Source organism: Rousettus aegyptiacus, unplaced genomic scaffold, assembly GCF_014176215.1.
Source record: "Rousettus aegyptiacus isolate mRouAeg1 unplaced genomic scaffold, mRouAeg1.p scaffold_m13_p_15, whole genome shotgun sequence".
NCBI classification, from domain to species: Eukaryota; Metazoa; Chordata; class Mammalia; order Chiroptera; family Pteropodidae; genus Rousettus; species Rousettus aegyptiacus.
The window spans coordinates 15591338-15608628 of record NW_023416290.1 but is presented as its reverse complement, the minus strand read 5'-3'; positions in this window follow the sequence as shown (position 1 = coordinate 15608628).

Genomic DNA, 17291 nt, shown 5'->3' with positions numbered 1-17291 from the left:
CACTCTTCCATAGACTACTCCTAACTCTATCTTGACACTATAGCATTTTGAAGCTACTGAATGAATTAATCATTACTAATGGGGTTAGACTTCTATGTTGCCCTTAAAACGAGGATTTAAAAAGGGGATTTTGATATACTTGTAGCTACTATTTTGTTAACATTCGTTTGACTTAACAACACTCTTTTTCAGTGTCTACCATGGGAAAACACAAATTTGGCATTCTATCCAAACGACTACAAAAGGGCCAAATCTTGTCTATCCTCTGGTCTTATCAAAGCAGGTGTGGTCAACTTGTTTGGAGGTGTTTCATGTGCTAGGTTCAGTCACCAATTACTTGAATTAAATGCTCAAAGCGTGGAAATTGCCCCAATCTCTTGGTACTAAACTGATACTCTAGAGGGCTGTCAGGAATTTCCTCATTATTGGTTATCCTTTCTGAGTCTTCCCATTGTCTTCCAGGAGCTCCACTGAGAAAACATACCAAAACAAAAAAAACAAAAACAAAACAAAACAAAAAACCATCTCTAAAAATTTGACAGCATGCAAGTATTCAACTCATTGGGTGGTTACATAAGGCAGAAGGTTGAGCTCTCATTCATTTACTGGTACTTAACAACAACAAAAAAACATCAAACACATATTAAATGTACAAAATTAAGGCAACTATCTATATGATGCTAAATATTCAATAAATTCAATATATTTGGTCAAAACTTCAGTTTAACTCCAAGTTAAAAAAGTATAGATAAAAGGATCTCTTTTGAAATAAAGGTGTTTTGAGGGGTTGTTACCTGTTGTGTATGATATGATAATATGATTACAAATCTACTCATTTATGACTTAAGTTGTTTTTATTGCTTATTGCAAAGACAAAAAGAAAGTTGTTCTTAGAAATAAAGTTGTTTTGATATAAATATGAAATAAGTTGCGTCAGGATGTTATCATCCCACATTTGTTGGTAGCATTGTAAATGTACCTAAGTGGCCTAGTTTATGACATGCGCTGATGGAGGCTTATCAATTAAAACATGTGAAGAAAGCAGCTATGGCAAGAGAAGATTGAGATTATAAACACTGAAAATTTGTAAAGACTCTTTCAGAGTTTTGGTCTCGGCAAGGCACACTTTGCTGACCTAAACAGCTCTGAAAATCTTGAGACACTTGCTCTTGCCTTGGCAGTAGTGTGAAACTGTGCAACCACCTCTGAGTGATGACTCTCAGAGCAGCCTAGCCTGTCTGCCAACATCAACATCTTTGTTCCCTAGCAACGTGCTCTAGCAACGTGAGACTTTTGTTGTGCACTGACAACTGACATCAACACTTAGTTTGTTAAGCCATCTCCCCAGAAACCAAATTCATATAAAAGGAAGACCTCTAAATTTGGATTTTATTCCTTTTACCTCCCCTTGCGTAGAACAAGAGTATGATTAATTTGCCATTTGTTTGGAGTATGTTATTTCTTTTTTTCTTTCTTTTTTTTTTTTTTTGGCTTATTAAGAGATGTGATCCTGTGTGCTATTGATTTGTGAAATTATTATAATTCCCATAGTGAACCTGTGCAAATAAATTGCTAGCAAAGACAGAATTAGTCTCTGAGTATAATTTTACCGTCTTCCTCAAAACAAAATAAAACAAGGTCTCACCTTAAAAATGTCTCATTGTCTCTTTAGATGGCTTGTCTTGTAATTGATAATCATTATTTGTCTCACAGCGTCTCGTTAGATGCTTTAGATGACTTTAGATGTCTATATGTTAAAAATAAAGGTAAGAGTTGCCAATAAGTTTGATTAGTCGGAAAGTCAATGTAGACCATCTAGTCCTTAAAGTCCAACCCAGAGCCTGAACTGGCCATTTGGAGTGATGGCCAACATTGGCTGTCCACACTGTTAGTCAAAGATACTCCAACTCATTTCTACCCTTAATCTACATCAGATGCCAGAAAACTAGACTGACTAGCCTATAAATTTCTTCCAGATTGCTCCAATTTCAGAGATATCTTTTATTTCTAATGTTCTACTTTTATCTACTTTTGAAAAAAAAAAATCTGAGGCTTTTCATTGTTTTGGTCAATTTAGGGCATTACATGAAAATAATTGCTACTGAGAGAAAAGCATGAAATCATAGGTAAATGAGTAAAAAAAAAATGATGATTCCTTTGTGGTTGGTATTTTCTCAAAGTTGAATTTATTTAAATTAATTTATTACTAGAAAAAGAAATCACCTGAGCTGGCTAAAGATAACTCCAACTACAATCATACAGAGCAATAAATTTCCAGGTTTAAGATTAGACCAGGAATAAGTTGTTTGTACTAGTTCTCATTCTTGTTACAATTGTTGTTATGAGAATGAATTCGTGTTGTGGCATTTTCTGTTTCTTTGCCATTTTTTTGTGTCACCAGAACAAGACATGAGAATCTCAATGGCTAGTGTTATCTCTGAAAGGAAGTAAACTATTCTGCTTTAACCTTTATAGTTTCTTTTTGATTGACTAGCTCTTCTACCCCTTTCTCCTAAGTTACCAATGGTGCTAACAGAAAGGAAGGAAGATGGCTGCTTAATCAAATGGGAGAACATTGAAAAGGTCAAGGCTGTAGACTTGGCTGCTGGCTTTCATAGCATGGGTGAAACATTTTTTTTTTTTTTAAATAAAATCTTATTCTTGTGGCAAAGATTGCTATAAGAATAGAAAATGTCACATCAAGAAGCTATTCAAGTGACAGTGACTATGATGGGAATGAAAATACTGCACACTTTACCTCTTCTTTTTATAATCTTAGTAAAGTAATTTCATGTGATGCCACTTGGGAGCTGAACTTGAGAATTTTGAAACTGGAAGAAAAATCAAAGGAATTATGAGGTATAATGTAAGAACAGTCAACACTTAAGTGACCACCCAAGATACTGACATGTCTCAATTACAGAGTGTGGGTGGTTTTAAGTAAGGGTCTGGTCAAATTGGTCTGCAGGTTAACCACATATAGTTAAACAGGAATCATATTTCAATATTTTCTTTGGTTTTGAAATATAAAACTGTGAACTTTTATTTTGTAAATAAGAAAACTTATTTCTAAGTATGTGTAAACTGATAAGTAGGTAATTAAAAAATCCCAATATTGTCTTTTTTTTTCCTTTTTTTTTTCTGTAACTCAAACAAATTACTCAGTATTTCTTTCTAGGTTCTTTCTAGCACAGAATCCTAAACTGAGACTTTTGGTGCACTCAAATATTGTTGAATTAAACTGAATCAAATTTTTTTAAAAATTATAAAAATTAACAATGAACAGTAGTACCTCCTCCAAAGTTTAAAGTGAAGGCCTTATTTCAATGTTTGTGACAGTCGAAATATTATTATTAAATTAATAATATAATTAGGAAAGTAATATCTCAAGATTGCTTTGTATTTACTGGGAAACAGAACCAAGCAGTAAAATTAAAACTTTTTGACTGGCTTACAGAACTGTGGCTCTGGGACTCTGCGACTCCAACCCCACCCAGTGGCTTTTTGTAAGTTTGCTTGAACTTTGCAAGAAAAAGAAGGAGAAAGAGAGGGAGAGGGAAAAAGAGAGGGAGAAGGAGAACAAAAATTATATTTATGACTTTTTATTTTATAGCATTGACATATTATATTAGTTTCATGTGTACAACATAATGATGCAATAGTTCTAAATGTTGGAAAATGATCACCACAATAAGTTAACATCATCACCACACATAGTTACAATTTTTTTTTTTTGGTCTGGTGAGAGGACTATGAGATCTACTCTTATAGAAAATTTCAAATACCCATTATATAATATTAGCTATAGTCACCAGGTTGTACATTACATCTCCAGGAATTATTTCTTTTACAAATAAGGAAGCTTGTAAATTTTTACCTCCTTCACCCATTTTGCTCCCACCACACTTTACTCTACCTCCCCACCTCTAGTAACCATCAATGTATTACCTATCTATGTTTATTTTTAATATTTTTCTCATTTTAGGTTTTTGTTTGTTTTAGATTCCACATATAAGTGAATTCATATGGCAATTGTCTTTCTCTGTCTGACTTATTTCAAGGTCCACCCATGTTGTTGCAAATGGTATATTTGTGATTTTTATTGGCATTTTCATATTAGGGAAGGATGATCAATAACTGACTGTGAATTTAGACTTCAAAAGACAAGGATTTAATTGATTTAGTTTTTTTTCATGATTCTAAATGAGTATTATGAGCAGAGGACAGAAGATTTATCATTCACAACTTGAAACCATTTAATTTACTTATTCCAGATCATTCTGGATTTCTTTTCCATTTGCAGAGAGATCTTCGAAGATGAAGGCTGAATAAACATTAGTTCCAAAATGGTTGTCCATAGGCTATATCGGTATTTACATTGCATGATATTATGTAACAAAACCAGCAAACCCTGCAAATTCTAAAATACACAGACCTAGAAAAAAAGTAGCATAGTTCAGATCAAATTCCTAAGCACTTTTAAGTTTGATATCATAGTATTAAAAAAGTAAGTCCTTTGGCTGGAGTTTAGACTGTCAGCTCCTTGAAGCAAGGGACCATGCCTTTTGTTCCCTCCTATCACGGGGTCAGAAATCTTGTAGGTACTCAGTGAATAAGTAGATGGATGGCTATGCTAATGACACTTATGCTTGGTTGGTCTCTAAAGGCCCTAGCACCTCACATGCGGTGGGAGGCGCCATTGTAGCTTCTCAAGAAGAGTGCCTGCGACCCTCGACACTGACCAACCACTTTGCATAACGCCTGTTTCAGAGCAGGCACAATATCTCCCATCACGGAAATAACAGCGGTGGTCAATATTTTGATCGTGGGCGTCCATGACGTATTTCTGCACGCAGTTTTGATTTTAGGACTTCTTCAAGACCCTTTCTCACCAATGACTATCCATCTTCTTCAAGGTGACTCAAAAATTCTACGAGAAAGCCCGAGAACTAAGGTCGTGACCCAGTTACAATGCAGATAACCCTAGTAGTGTTGACACCCAACACCCTAAGCATTATGATGTCCCCCATGTAACTTACTTACCAGATCTTGTACAGCAAACAGACTACCAAGGAGAGGAAAGGGAACTGTGGTTGAGGACACCAGAAAAGAGAAATTTAGGACCTTGAGTCAAACTTCACATTCACAATGTTAGGGGAACACAGACATAGAAAAATTGTCTTTCTAGAATTATTAAAATGAATGCAGATGATTTTCTTTTATGAACTTTTAGCTGATATTCAGTGGCAATACTCTTTTTTTAAAAATAAAATAAAATTTAATTTTCTCCTTCTTGTTTTGTATTTCTGCCTAGAGAGTACTTCCTGCCTCGATTACCTAAAGTGTTTATCAGTATTATAACACCCTGGGGAGTTTTTCTTTCTGCCTTTACAAGCCTGTTCTCTACCAGGCAACAACCAACTCAGAGGTGTTCAAAACCAGGAAAATCTAGCACGTGCTTTCATTCATCATTTTAATTCTCTCTACCCTCCATGAGAGACACATTTTTCTCTCTTAGTCTTATTAACTGTTGAAAAGAGTATTTATATTCTTAATTTATGTTCCAAATGCATGTCCGTTTTTGTCTTTGTCATTTAGAAACCATGATTCACAAACAAGGTTGAGTACATTAGCTGTAAGGGGATATTACTGTTCAGGCGGCCCTTGGTTTGATGTAAAAGCAGAAGTGCCCGTAACATCTCGAAAGCAAGCAAAGTATTTTTAAACTATATGAAAGAGATTTTGATATTCTTTAACTAGCTGGAGGCCAAATCACATTTGATGCCTTAAAAGCCAGTACGAATGATTAGAGATCATTTATCTCTTTAGCAGATGCCCATTTATTCTAACATCCTGCCTAATTTGATGTAAATATTCAAATTGACTTTTATTTTTTCACAGTCTCATGAATCGTCCTTGAAATCTAATGTGAAAGGATCTGCTTTATGAAGTAGCTTTTTAGCACAGTAATTCTCACTTCAAAGTATTCTAATTTTATTATGAAAATGCAAAATCGCTTTCTATAGAGTTAATCCTGATGAAAAAAATTAAAAATATTAAGCGTCATGACCACATCAGAAGTAATCATGAAAAAGAAGCAGGTGACCGATGGAAGAAATGTATCATGTTTTCTCTTTCATAGACATAGTTTTGAGAAAATTGCCACTAGATAAAAATCAGTGGGCCTGTGTTACCTTTTCTGGCTGGCTGAATATTAATTATAAATTCTTCCAAAACAAAGAGGAAAAGATGTTTTTCCATCTATCATCTACTCTCTTCAAATCAGCAAATAAAATTGACCTAATTCTCCTTTTGGCGGCAAGGTGGAGGGGAGATAATACACTTTTAGTGTCAAAGACTCTAGATTTATCAGGGATCATGGACATCTGTTAACTGAGCTTGGTCCAAATGAGAAACCCACCTGACAGAATTCATGATTACTGGCTATTCAGCCTCTGCTTATAGATGGCCAGTATTATGGAATTACTGACCTTTTCAAGGAAATCCATTTTATTTTGAATAACTCTTATTGTTATAATGTTCTTTTTAATGAAGCTCAAAACTTCTCCCTTGTAATTTCCAGCCTTTGTATTTGGTTCTGCTTTCTGGAACATCACTGAATAAACAGTTACTCATGGACACTATTCATATATGTGGAATGCTGAGTTTGCACATCAAGTAATCCACACTTCCTCCTATGGAATGGTGAAGATCTTTGTTTTTTGTTTTTGTTTTTTGTTTTTGTTTTTTGTATCTCCATGAATGCACTCTATAGTGACAATGTCACTCCTAAGGTACACTGGCCAGAACTAAACATATGTATCCAAATATAATCTGAAGAACAAATAGTACGACAGTTCTTTTATGTCCTTTAATCTGTAAATTTTACTTCTTGTGATGTAGCTTAGAATACTTTATTCTTTTTGGCACTTGCTAATTGAGCTCATAAGAGCTTAAAAACCCAAGGGTTTCTCATCAAAACTCCTGACAAATCAGAACCTCTATCTTCTATAGTAATGTAAGCCCTTGAAAGAAAAATAATTATATTAACATTGTTAATACTTTTATAAGGTTCTAAGATGACTTTAGAAGTCATCTAGCATGATTCTTAAATTTTATGAGGAAAAATTTGAAATTCATACTAAGTAAGTGCATTGACCAAAGAAAATGTGGCAGTGTGTGCTTAGGGGTGGCCATCCCCTCCAGTTTTAGATTTGCTGAGAGCCGGATTATTGTTTAATAACTCCCTAACTAAGGCAGAAAAGGAACATCGCTCCAGCGAGCAATTGTAAAGCAAACTGGTCGAACCCACTGTCTAATTTTAATCATTGCTATCTTTAAATTAATTTAAGTTAGCCACATCCAGCTAGAGTTTCGAATGACAAAAGACAACTTGACATTTCTATAAGGTAGAGCTTAGAATTATTTTATTGTCTTCTAAATTCTCAACCCCTGACCAATGTATGGTCTCAATGAGATTATGCTATTTATCTTTTTCTTTTTTTCTTTTTTACTTCTTTCAAGTGGCAAAAGGACAGAGTAGCAGAAAAAGATGCAGTAGAATTAGGAACAGGAAACCACAGAAGAGAAACTGTTTCTTTATCTTGCTCCCTGGCAGTTATTCCCCTTATAACAGTGAGAGAGGGAGTGAGGCGTCTTTTCTGTCAGATAAGCAGCAAGACGTGCTTTGATGATGTTGAATACAAACTCCCTGAACATGTAGAATTAATTTTAAGGGAAAAGAAAATTTCGGGATTAGTGAGAAAGGAATAGAATTGTGCCCCAAGTTAGTTGTTATTAGTGGGAGACGGAAAAATGTAACATCGTTGGTTGCAATTGTCTATATAACCCAATTGCTCGTGGAACGGAAGACACCCAGATTCTGTTGGCGGGGAGAGGGTCCATTGCTTTCCAGAAATGCTCCCCAAGTTACCATGCTATAAAGTCAAGGTTAATAACCACTGATATGTGGTGTAAGAGCTTGGGCTATGTAGTTGGTCTGTTCATTTGTGTCTAAGCTAATTTCTTACTGTGTGTGTTTGCCCAAGTTTGTTATTTCCTGTAAGCTCCATTTTCTCATGTGTAAAATGGAAATAACATTATGTATAATACTAGCTTATTTCATAAGCTTATTATGAAGATTAAATACAATTATACTTCTGAAATGCTTAGTATGGTACCAGGTACCCAGTAAGCATTCCATGTATATAGGCAATCCTGAGTAATTTTTAGAAGTTTTTCTACAATGTATCTTTATAAATATGATATTGTTTAGGTAATATAATAACATATAATACACAAAATGTGATTTATAGATTATATATACTAAATATGTAACATATATCTGAGATTTTAATATCGGAATGTGGGCAGCGAAGTGTGAGAATTGGCTGGGAAAGGCTGAATTTTACAGGTTGACAAAAAAGACGTAGAATATCAGAGGAACAGAAAGGGCTGAAGTGTATGCCTAGTCGTTAAAGAACAGCCTGGAACACCAGATCGGCTGTTGGATGAAAGATCAATCGTTCCAGAAGGTGAATATTGACAACACTAAATGCTTGGGTCCCGTTGTCTCACTTAATCCTCAGACTCAATTTATGAAGTCAGTACTAGTATTATTCCATTTTCAAAGAGGGAAGTCAGGGTTTGGTGCAGTTAACAAACCTGTAGGTTGTGTTGTTAATAAATAGCGGAAACTCACAAACACAGTAAATTGCCATTTAGATCACAAAGTGATCATTGAAGACCTTCTGCCACCTAGTGGTAGTATATCCAAATTGCAGGTTTTGTTTATTTGAGGATTGAAGACATTTCACAAAGTTTTAGCTGAAACCTAAGATTCCAAAGAGTATGAAGGGAATTTGACTCAATATTTGTCAGCATACCAACCAATAGATTTGACTAGGAGGAATTACAGCATATTACAGACAATATAGTATTGTTTTGTCTTCAGAAAAACTTGGGTTGGAACATTATCAGATTTGTGGTCTTGGACAAATGTTTAACTTCTTTAAACTTCAAATTTCTTTATGTGTTAGCAATAATACACAGTTCCTGACACATATATAGAGTCTCAGTGAATGATAATGTACTTGTTTCATGTGTATATTTAATTTACCTTAAAGCAACTGTGAAGGGGGAGGGGAGAGGAAGAGGGAGGAAAGCAGGAGGGAGGGGGAGAGGGGAGATCTGCGGCTGGGAAAGGGGCCCCTAGACTAAAGCAGAGAGACAGGAAGGAAGTGAATAAAGGATTGCTTGGAGTTCCTGAGTGTCATATTCTTAGGCATCAAAGCGTAAATTAAGTGACTTTATGGCAGCGATTTGGCTTAATTTCTTCCTTACACATTAACCAAAAACCTGAAAGTAAAATGTACTCCATTGTATTAGTAGTAGTAATAATAGTAAAATAAGAGTATAAAAATATTTCAATATACAATGATATAACACATATGTCTCTTTATTGTAAAGATATCTATGAGGACTCAGTAAGGTAAGATTGAAAAGGGAAATGTCTGGGCAACAATTGATGCTCTGAAATGTGAATTGTCTTCTTCGCTGTCGTAGGTAAATCCCTTCACATTTTCTACAAAGTGTCACTCACCTGCCAGAACCTTCAAATAGGCCACTGAATTATAATTTCGAAAACTTAGCTTTTTTCCCACCAACAGCATTTTGAGAACTTCCTGTGAAATGATTTGATTATTTGCTTACACAGAAGAGTAAAACAAAATTATTTTCTTAGTGATTATGGACTTCATTTGAAAGGCATATGAGTTTTGTAACTTATATTGAAATGTGGGAATATTTAAATTATGTTTCGTAATTTATTTCAGTTTAAAAATTGTGATCTTTAATTGTCTTTGTCTACCTTCAATATCTAATTCTATCTTCTGCTGTCTAAGTTTTTGTCAGCTAGATTTGTCACTGTTTTGATTAATCTGACATTTTACAGTAAAAAATATATTTATGTATAAGTGTGTGTATATATATATGTATATAAACTGACTAATTTAAAAGTTCAGTTCGATGATAAAATGATAATACTTCTTTACCTGCTCTCCTAGGACATTCTAGTGTGCCTGAGGCATCTAAGCCTAGAGGTCTTCCCTGAATTGTAGAATGTTAAATTTTCCACCCTCAGCTCTTTTAGAGGGTATCATGACAACAGAAAGGAGAACTTTTATTGAGAATGACAGGTGTTGATCTCACATGGGTCATTGCTGGTATGCCTTTCCACTCTTATTCAGGCATTTTTTTTTTAAAGCATACACACAACAAAGCAAGAAATGACCCAAACTCTTTCTTCTTCATGTGAAATTAAGTTGATAGTGCTATTGAAATCATCGTTTTAACTTATTGTCTCTATAATTAACATTTAATAAACAACTCTTATACGAGTTGCATTGCAAAGCAATAACTAGGTAGACTCTGATCCTGCATTCATCTACCTGAAGAAGTTGTATAAGAATGCATCCACCTTGGTCACAGAATAAAGATTTGAAAATTATCAGTGAATGAACAGAGGCATTGATATCACTAGAAGTGTACACAGCAAGAGGCATTCTCAAGGTTCACAGTCTGCCTGCGATGTACAGAGAGGTCCCTTCTCCAAATGCACCTATTGAAATTCTTCCTTTATTCTCCAGATCAAATGACCCTTCTTTGCAGAAGTTGTATGAGATCCTTTGGGCATAATAATTGTCCCCTTCTCCAAATTCTTCACCATTTCTCAGACTGTCTGATATCAGATGATAGGTGTCTGTCTTGTGTATCCACCGGCATGCTGCAGAGAGTAGTCGTCAGAAATAAAAGATCTTTCTAGTCCACGTCTCTTCTTTTCTGCGGTAGTGCTAGGGATTCGGTCACTCTCCTCTCAAGGTCAGCCACACACACCGCCCCTGGTGTCTTCTTCTGCCTGGGGAACCACAGAAATCTCCCAACTCTTCTTCCTTGCTGACTCCCAAAACACGCTCTTTGCCCCAAGGGTTGTCTACTAATCATTTAAGAGAAATAGCCAGAAGATAATAATAGGAAGCTATTCAGAAGGAAAAGTGTAGGGACAAAGATTTTAAAAGCTTTACCAGGTTCCTTCCGGTCATGCTGCTTGTTTAATGGTTTCTGACTAGCTTTTCTTTTCCTTTAACCTTTTTTCTCCTTCCCTTCCCTTCCCTTCTCTTCCCTTCCCTTCCCTTCCCTTCCCTTCCCTTCCCTTCCCTTCCCTTCCCTTTCTTTTCCTTTCCCTCCTCTCTTTCTTCCTCTCTCTCCCTCTCTCTCCCCTCCTGCAACTGGTTATGCACATTCCTCTGTTCTCCTTTACCCTAGTGTTGCTCACTCATAAAATCTCTCTTTCTTTACTACTGCTTTCTTCTTTAGAACTTTTTCTATGGAAGAAACTATAGTTGAGAAGTAATATCCACTTAGATATCTACTTGTCTCTAGAGGTCATTTTTCATACCTAAAACTTCCATGTTGGCGTTCCACCTCTTATTTCTTGGTCCAACCTTATTTATGTATTTATACTCAAAGTATTTTAAAAAATAAATATGACACACATGGTCCTCCACATTCAATAACTGCTTTCTATGAGAGTTGATTTATGTGTTACAATACTTTATTATAAGTTACAAACATCAGGTAAGTTAGGTAGAATTTGTGCAAAGTGAATTCAATTGAGATGAAATAGACTTCTTGACAAATGGTGTTGAAACAATCAGATATCCATATATAAAAATAACTTCTAAGCCATGTCTTAGGCCACATACAAAGATTAATTCAAAATGTGTTATACACCTATGTAAAACCTAAAGCTATACCACTCACAGAAGAAAACGAAGAAAAAATTCTTTGAGTTTGGAGTAGGGAAACATTTTTTTTAGATATGACCCCAAAACACACACAGAAAGACTGGTAAATTGAAGCACATCAAATTTTAAAATGCTCGCCTTGCCTTCCCTTTAAACTTTCAAAAAAAAAAGTTTAAAAAAACAAGCCACTCACTAAGTGTAAATGTCTTAGAATATATATGTGAGAAAGAAATTGTATCCAGAATATATTTTTTAAAAATCTCAAAACTCAATAAGAAAACAAACAAAAACAAAAACCAATTAAAAATTGGCCAAAATATTTGTACATTTCACCAATGAAGCTATACAGGTGGCAAATAAACACATGAACCTTATCAGTCTAGGGAAATGCAAATGAAAACTGTAATGGGATACTACTTCACGTTCACTGGGATAACTACAATAAAAAAAGATAATAGCAAGTGTGGACAGGGATGTGAAGATCTAGCACCTCGCACACTGCTGGTGGGAATGTAAAGTGGTGCTTCCTCTGTGTGAGACAATTTGACAGTTTCTTAAAAAGTTAAATATATACTCACCATGTGATTCGGCCATTTAGTAACTTGGTATTTTCTCAAGAGACATAAAGGTATGTGCCCACACAGACTTGCATGAAAAAGTTCATTGAAGATTTTATCCTAAGAGCCATGTGCTGGAAACAACCCAAATGTCTATCAACAGACGAATGAATAAGCGAATTGTGGTTTATCCACAAAAAGGAATATCATTCAACCATAGAAAGGAATGGACTATTGACAATGAAATAATTATAGTGAGTGAAAGCGGCCAGAGAAAAGAATGTATACTGTATCATTCCATGTATATGAAGTTCTAATGGATACACATCAATGTAGTCATAGAAAGCAAAGCGGTGGTTGCCTGGAGGTTGGGGAAGGTTGGGAGGGAAGGATAAAGAAGAAGCAGGGAGATGGAGAAAAATCTGTTCATTATTTTAGTTCTGGTGATAGTTTCAAGGGTGTATACATATGTCCAAACATCAAATTGTACACTTTAAATATGAGCAGTTCGTTTCATGCCAATTATACCTCAATATAACTGATGTAAAAGTGAGATGTATGTTGCCAACAGTCATCACGTGATGAAGAGAGTGAAAACACTTGTTTTAAATCATAAGGGATGAACGAGAGTTTGCCAGGTGAACTGAGTTGGGATTAGCTGGGAGGAAGTGGGTTTGGGTAATCTAAGGAAAGAGAAGGGCATAAGGTGTTCTGGGACGGTGCATAGGGCGGTGAGTGCTGGGAGCAGAACAAAAAGCCTGGACAGGAAGGCAGGAGCCAAGCTGGATGCCAGACTAACTTGTTTAGACTTTGTTGGGAAGCTGAGGGAAAAGAAGTCTGAGATGACTTTGTGGCTCTGCTATAGGGCAAAGACAAATAAAGCAGAGGGAGCCGGTTTGGGGAATCCCATTTGAGGTGCATTTGAGACTTGCAGGTAGAAATACCTAGTAGATGACTGAATACAAGAATATAAAAGTCACAAAAGGTTGGTGCAGTACACATAATGAGATAAATCATAAAAAATGCAGGACACAAGGGAAGAAAACAATGGCAGAGTGATGGTGTTACTGGTTTCAGGGATACGGTGGAGCTGGCGGAGCTTACTATCTCCTCTCCCTCCCCCAGGATTTAGGCTTTGAAGCTTTATGGTGGGAAGGAAGATTATAATTTCCCTCTTCATCTCCTCTCTCTTTGTTTTCTTCTATTCCTAGAGTGACATCTTGGGTGGCCAGATCTGGGAAGCCTATCCTGGGATGGACGAGAACTGGTGAGGGTGGGGAAATGGATCCAGGAGTAAAGACCAGGGTTAAAGAGGTGCTTAAAGTGTTATGCATGAAAGGGAAGCAGACAAGGGTTGGTCCGAGTTATCAGGTATCTCCATGGAGGTTGCCAGGACCTAACGGCAGACTGGGCACCGGTGCAGGTGAACTCAGTTTAAGGAGACACATATTAATGGCCAACTTGATCCATTTGGGAATGATTCCCTTGAGGCTTGTCCCCACAAGTGCCCAATAAATGCTTTTGAATTCAAGGAGGAAATAACAGTAGGCACTCAATACATGTCTATTAATGATGATAATATAAACAGTCCAAAGATTAGGTGGGGGTGGGCAGAGCATTCACTGATGCAGAATCATTTTTCTCTCTCAGCATCTCGTATTTCATGTTATCCTTCACCTCCTGTTGTTTAGAGAAGTCCCAGGATTCCCACTCATGTTTAGGTTGGCTACTGATGCTCTAAATCTCCTCTTTGCGGCATGACCCAGGGAGTCTGTTGTCCTTTGTCTTCTGTTGAAACTGCCTTCCCCACTTGGATTTACAAACATGTATGTACCAACGTCACCCTACTCCTCTACTAACTTATATCTGGGTACTAATCAATTTCTCTCACCGCCTTTTTTCCCAAGGACGAAGCTCATTACACCTCCTCTTTCTGAGTACACTTTCCTACTTTCTTTAAAACATGCCTTGCTTTCAAGAAAACTCAGAAAGATTAAAATCATATATGCCCCAAATTCGCCTTGCCTACAGGGGACTAAATCCCCTTCGCCTGGATGACACATGCCCAAGATATTTCTTCAGAACACAAACATAAATGATTACCCATTGCTACGTTTTTAAATTCTAAACTGATCATTTGACTTTTGCATTATAAAGACATTTGTATACATCACAATCTGCACTCATAATTGGAATAAAACTGCCTGTATAACTTTATATCATTTGCTTCACTTAAAATGATAAATATTCTGCTATACTACTAAGTAATTTGGAACATGTAATTCTAGTGGCTACAGAGCATTTGACTATATGGATTTACTAAAAATATCACTACCTCTCCCACTCTTGGATGTTTAAATTGGTTTCAATTATTCAGTCTTATGGAGAATACCTCATTGAAGTCTTTGTATACCTTGGTCTCCAGTTCAAATTATCAACTTTAGTTATATATCTAGAAGTGAAATTTTTTGTCAAATAGTTACAAAATGTAACTAAAATTGCCATCCTGAAAAATTATATCTGTTTAAGAGAGTTTCTGACACAGTCACTTTTGCCTTCTTCAAATCCTGGCTGGCTTTCTTTACATTGCCAAGAAGTTCTATTTCCACATCTTAAAGGTTTTGTTCCTTTTAGTATTTTTTTTTAAGTTGCAAAATGGCATTAAGAATTCTCACAGACCCTCTAACCAGCTACCCCGACTGTGAACGTATCACATAAACTTAAGTACAGTTTTCCAAACCAGAAAGTTACTGTTTATACAGCACTAATAACTCATCTGAGGACCTCATTCAGACATTTCAAATCATTCTGCTTAGTCGTTCCTTTTTCTGATCCAAGATACAATCCAAGATCCCATGTCACGTGAGTCTCCATTTCACCTTGTCAGTCTCCGATCTGGGAGAGACTCGGGCTCTGTCTTCGTCCTTCGGAACCCTGACTTTTAAAAATTGTATCGGTGAGATATTTTGCTTAATTTGAGTTTGTGTGACATTTCCTTATGATTAAAATCAGGATATGTATTTTTAGCAGGAATACCATCGAAGTGATATTGTCTCTTTCTCAATGGTCTTATCAGAAGACACATGATATATCGACACATTTCACTAGTGGCAATATTAACTTTGATCATTTATTTAAGTTGTGTCTGCCAGGTTTCTCCACTAAAAACTCACCATTCTATACTTTGTAATTGATAAGTGTCTTGTGAGGAGATTCTTTGGCATCTCGTCTTTCTAGATTTTTAGTTTCGTATGTGATTTATTATGTATATACCACATTAGTACAATGGTGAATATATATTACATAAATAACTTTAAACATATACTGAGAGTGAATGATCAAACACTTTTTATTGACCAAGAATATTTTGGAAACCACTACTCTACACCCATTTGTGTGTCTTCTTTACCCTCGAAACATGACTTTCTCATATATGTCATATTATATGTATTATATTTTTTATTAGGATTTGTTCTCTGAAGGTAGTATCCGTGCTCATTTTCTTTCCCTGCAACTTCCATAATATGAACATAATATCGTGCACATAACAGACTCTCAATTAGGCTTTGTTTACTGACTGGTGGGAGAATAAACATCTGGTACAGTGTTTGCACAGTGAGGAAACACAATTGCTTTGCTTCAATGACTGTGACGGACACCCTTGGGTAGCTAACCAAGTCATCATTTCTACTTCTTTCTAGCCAACTTCCAGTTAGTGTTGGACATATGATGCACTTGCAGCTAATGAGAGAGAAGGGGAAGTCTAATGCACGGTTCTGGGAAAAGCATTTGTTTTCTCGGGTAGCTACTGATACTGTTTCTCCTGCTCTTGGCCTTGAGTGTAGAGGGAGTGGCTGGGCTGCAGCAGGCTTCTTATGACTGTGAAGGATCAGTCAGAGAAAAGCAAGGCCAAGAGCCATCTACTTTTTGATTTGTTTCGTTTTGTTTTTTTGTTTTAATGCCTTCAGCACCTAGTCTTCCTAGGTGGTCTCCCATCCAAGTACTAAGTAGGCCTGACCCTGCCAAGATCAGACAAAAACGGGACTTTCAGGGTGGCATGGCCATAGTTTCCATCTACTTTTGAACATCTTGCTATATAAAAAAAAATTAAAGTCATACTGGTGTGAACCATTGTAGCTGGATTTCCTCCTACCTGTTTAGCTAAAATATTCCCGACTTACACTCCAATCCATCAGAGAAGCAAGAATTGCCCTTTCATCTATTCAGAGAAGCTTCATTGAGAAGGGAGATCTCACGGTCATGTTTACAACAGGAGAAATGCTTTGAGATACCTAGGTTAGAAGAAATAGAAACTCCCACCATATGGGGTTGCTTTGGATGCCGTCTGGAGATGTGATAAGCAATGTAATGCCAACTCATTTCTAGGCTACCGTAATGGAGGAGATGTGGGACGGCCAGAGATGAGGATGGTGACACATGTCACTGTCAGGGCTTCGAGACCTGGCAGTATGAAGGCCCAGTTCATAATGAGACAGGACAACATGGGAATTAGGTAAAGATAATGCATGAGGCAGTTCAAAAACAGTGGTATTGTAAGGATGAAAGGGGAGGCCTGTGGGAGCCACCAGAGATGTGATGGATTGTGGGGGCAACAGGGCATTGTGGGAGGCTCAGGGCATACGAGGTCCAAAAGTTGAAATTCAACCCTCCCTTTCATTACTTACCAACCGGCCAATTTGTGTCCTTTCTTAAGCTCCATTTCCTCCCTCTCTGATGATAATGAGAGGTTTTATTACCTTTTGTGAGGTATATACTTCAAGAGAGATATGAAACAATCACTCAGATGAGGAATATTGGAATATAGTAAATGACATTTGTTGGTACCAAATAGAAGTCCAACCTGAGGGTGATTTTATGCCACGTTCTACATAAATGTAGAAGCGAATGCTCCAAGGCATATTTTCCGTTT